Source organism: Aegilops tauschii, chromosome 4 (genome assembly GCF_002575655.3).
Source record: "Aegilops tauschii subsp. strangulata cultivar AL8/78 chromosome 4, Aet v6.0, whole genome shotgun sequence".
NCBI classification, from domain to species: Eukaryota; Viridiplantae; Streptophyta; class Magnoliopsida; order Poales; family Poaceae; genus Aegilops; species Aegilops tauschii.
In genome coordinates this window covers 398,837,700-398,842,207 of record NC_053038.3, presented here as the reverse complement: position 1 = coordinate 398,842,207, position 4,508 = coordinate 398,837,700, and the positions used below count along the sequence as shown (strand labels likewise).

Sequence of the window (4,508 nt, the reverse complement as noted above, 5' to 3'; positions counted from 1 at the left end):
CTCCCTGCCGCTCTCCCTGCTTGCAATCCTATCGTCTCCCGTCAACCCCAAACCCTAAGGGCATGGTCGATTGTAGAAAAAAGAGCCAATAGGGTGGCTGGTGATGGTGACAATGATGATGACTCAATTGACCTTGTTGACTTTGGCCTCAACTGAACAAATGGCATGGGGACGATGGCATCACCAGCTAAGAACCGTTTTATCTTCCTTAAGACATATTTATCTATGTTATTTACCTTTTTCAGGTTAGTTGTATTTATTTGCTCTTCATTTGAGAATTTTTTTAAAATTTGCAAATACTTGTAATAATAAAATAGTTTAAACAATTCTATTTTTTTCGGGGGAATAATTTAAACAATTCATAAAGAATTTAAAATAATTTTAGTTTTAACTAGAAGCATCCAGAACTTTTTTCTCTCCCTCTCTTATTTACCTTCGAGTATTTTTCCTCACGTTTGCCTTTCTCTTAACATGTCAATTCGTTTTTCTGAGACTCACATGTCAATTACTCCCTCAGTTCCGAAATGTAAGTCTTTTTAGAGATTTCAATAGGAACTACATACGGATGTATATAGACATATTTTAGAGTGTAGATTCACTCATTTTGCTACGTATGTAGTCCGTATTGAAATCTCTTAAAAGACTTACATTTAGGAACGGAGGGAGTAGTTTACAAGTTTGTAAAAATGTCAGCAGAATTCAGTCCCGCCATTTTTTCTCTTATTTCCCTCCATTTTTCGCACGTCAATGATTCCCCTCCATTTAATTTTAAAATAGAAACTGAAACTGCTCGGTTGTTCCACAAAATCTGCCCCTCATCTACTTGACCACCACGCACGGTTCCATCTTCCCCGTCAACGCCTCCACTCATCATGAACCCCGCCGCCGCCGCAAAGTTCACATTCCTCCTTGACGCGCCATCTCTCCACCTAGCAGAGTCGTCTGTTGCCGCCCTCTCTCCACGTAGCTACGCCGCGGGCGAGCCCTCTGCATGTCGTTGCTGCAGAGGAACTTCGCCCTGTACTGGTAGATCGTGCCTCCAGTGGCAGCGTGATCGAGTACTCCACGGAGGCGATGCAGCTCGTCGTCCCCAACCCATTGACGTGCTCACCTACCTCGCATGGAAGATATCTGAGTTCCCCGCGTGCCACGTGATTGGCTCCGTCACCAACCTTCACTCCTCCAAGTTCAGATTCCTCATCGGCGAGCACCTCGGTGTCAAAGCGCAGGACGTGCAGGTAACTCAATGAATCTTCCTGAATGTAACCATGAATCCGTGATTAATTAGCTCGATCGAGTTTGTAGTCGAAGTGGTGGGTGGATAATTGTTCCAGCGCGTTCCTTGCAGATCTTCTCCCCAGTGGCCAATTTATTCTCTCTCCCCACAGAAGTGAAGGACCCTCCCCTGCATTGTCGTCTGCTTTTCGCCCTCCTCTTCTCAGTAGGCCAACAAGTACACATCTGCAGTAAGCATATGACAGCTGCACTCCTTTCCTCATGTCATGGAAATTACAGTATTAATCATAGAATTGTCGTGTCCCATGATCGGATTGGAAGTGGAGGCAGATGCGTACCGAGGGGGTCGAGGTCAAGTCTATTAGCTCGGATAGATGTAAGCAATTTTGACGCATTCTAAAAAATAGCGTACTACATATCTAGCTTCAGGCTTTGAGGTATTTTGCACTTTGTATTAAACATAAACAGCTCTGTTCTTGTTCTTGATATATGTATGCCCACATATGCTTCTGAAATATCATGCAGTATAATTTTTATTTTACTCAAGGACCAAACTTCAAGCTTTGATATTCTTTTTGTAATTTTGTGTTCAACAAAAGTAGCTCAGTTCTTGATATATGCATGCAGAATTGCATACATATGCTTCTTAAAACAGTGTAATCTGAATCTTTTACTTAAGGACCTACCTTCAGACTTTGAGCAGTATTCTGTATTTAATCTGTAAAATAGTTTTGTCCTGGAAATTCAATATTGATATAATAAGAAAGTGAAGACACAATACAAGCAATTGTGCAACTCCTACTCTAACGCATAATACTTAGATGCACTTTGGACAGCAACGCAGCATCTGTTATTTCGAACACATGGTGTGCTCCCCTGATTTGTGTGCACCCTTTTCTTCTATTAACTAGTGTAGGATGCAATTTGTATGGTGGGCACATGCATGACAAGAAGGTAAACAGAACAGCAATAGATGTCTTCCGTTCCACCACATACCAAGAACAGTGACTTCTGCAACTACCAAACAAGTGTATGTTATGCGTGGTTTTTTGCATATTAAGTTTATGTTATGCATGATTCTTGCAGGTTTTAAATTGCTTATGTTAGAAAATCTTTCTCATCTACTTTCTTTTATATATGTAATAGGTTGGCACTATATTATTTTGAAGAGCTTGGGAAATCAAAACGAGAATGTTGCTCTTGCTACACTCTAAAGTACCGACAAGAATATAAAAGTGATGGTGTTAAACTTGGTAATGGGTTCTGAACAGTACGAGTTTGATGCTATGTTAGCAAAATATGATCTGTTGATATGACAACTAAAAAAGGATTAAAAGTTATTGGTCAGGCGATAAAATTAATTATCACATGACCTTCAACATTTGTATGTTGCTCGTCTAAATTTTACTGCTCTATTAACTTGATTTTATCTAACGGCTCGTTACTGATATCATTTCTCTATTGTTGTAGATTGCCAAGGTAAATAAATGATGCATGTCTCATATTGGCTGAAGGTCAAGAACGAGGTTACATACTTCTAGATAGCTTCACATTACGTTTTGGAATGTCGTTTCCAGAGTTGATGTTTCAAACATTATGATTTAGAAAGGCAGAGATGTCAATTGCAAGGCCAAGAATCGATAATAGTTTAAGTCTTGTAATCTTTGGATCGCGTTGTTTGTAATGCAACAAAGACGATTTAATATAAGAGATCTTTTTATTTACTATATATTTTGGTTCATATGCACTATCGACATTGACCTAATAATTATGCATGAAAATATATAAAATAAAATTAATTCCAGAGGCCATGTATCAATGCCTCTCGTCGTTGTAATGACCTGTTATGTCCATTTTGGAAATTCTTTTGTGCATGTTAGGCACCAACGCATTTGAAGTGTTGTTGGACTCTAACTCTATACGTTGCTAACTTGCAACGCTTATTCACATCGTTTACCAACGCATCTATATGCGTTGTTGTAGACCCTTGCAACGCCACCAACGGCAACACATACTAATCCGTTGGTGTAGCTGTTAGCAACACTTACATGGACATACGACAACGCATCAGTGCGTTGCTAAAGGGGGGTTCCTGTTGTAGTGGCACTCGAGGTGACCCGTATGTGAGTTCCGTGGGGAGAACTGCTTCTGCCCCGTATACCAGGGGAAAGGGTGTCTAGCCGGTGGCTCGATTTGGCGTCATTCTGATCGACCAAAGAACCGCCGACAAATCATCAATCCAGTGCCTTCCACACTTGTGCAGCCTGTCAAAAGTCTTTGTCCTCAGGCCTTGCAGTACTTCAGCATTTGCCCTCTCCGCCTGGCCGTTGCTCCGTGGGTCTGCCACTGAAGCGAAACAGACCTTGCTACTGAGGTCCTGGATGTATTGCATGAAGGTGCGGCTTGTGAACTGCGTGCGTTGTCGGTGATGACTTTGTTCGGCACACCAAAATGGCAAACTAGCCCCTTGAAGAACTTGACGGCTAACTGTGTTGTCACCTTCCTTACTGCTTCCACTTCAGGCCACTTTGTGAACTTGTCGATTGCGACGTACAAGTACTCAAAGCCCCCGACATCACGGGGGAAGGGGCCCAGTATGTCGAGCCCCCAGACCGAAAATGTCCAGGAGAGAGGGATTGTTTGAAGGGCTTGAGCTGGTTGATGAAGCTTCTTTGAATGGAACTGACACGCTTCACACTTGGTTACTAGCGCAGCTGCATCCTGGAGGGTTGTGGGCCAGAAGAAACCGTGCCGGAAGGCCTTGCCGGCAAGGGCCCTTGACCCTATGTGGGAGCCACACATACCTCCATGTATCTCTGCCAACAGCTCTAGTCCGTCCTCTTGAGGAATGCACTTTAGCCTGACTCCGTTTGGCCTCCTTCTGTACAGGGTATCATCCACAAACTGGTACATGTTGGACCGACGGGCTACTTTCTCTGCTTCTTCCTGCTCCTCGGGGAGCTCTCCTGTTTGGAGGAAACGGAGGGTTGGCTGCGCCCATGCCGGAGCCTGGGGCTCGACGACAAGGACCAAAGGCACATCTTCGGCCGCAGGGGCAGCTGCCTCTACGGTCAGGGCCTGGGGCCCTGTCGGAGGTAGTTGCCCCTCGGCAAACTTGGGGTACCCGGCAACCTCCTTGCCTGCGGCTCCTGGGAGCTCCGCGGGAAGGTACTTGCCAGGGCTTGTCTTCCTTCGCTTGTTCAGCCATGTTGATGGCTCTACGGATGGTTGTATTAACTGAAGTACAAAGGTACCTGGTTCCACAGGCAACT

At 44.0% G+C, this 4,508-nt stretch overlaps 1 long non-coding RNA gene across 1 annotated transcript; it reads left to right on the top strand.

The window, feature by feature from the left end:
• Positions 1-666: 666 nt before the first annotated feature.
• Positions 667-2,961, top strand: LOC120963474 (uncharacterized). Its single transcript, XR_012182861.1, has 5 exons — positions 667-1,238; positions 1,349-1,466; positions 1,558-2,266; positions 2,383-2,489; positions 2,707-2,961. It is a non-coding gene; the product is annotated as an uncharacterized lncRNA (long non-coding RNA).
• Positions 2,962-4,508: the final 1,547 nt, after the last annotated feature.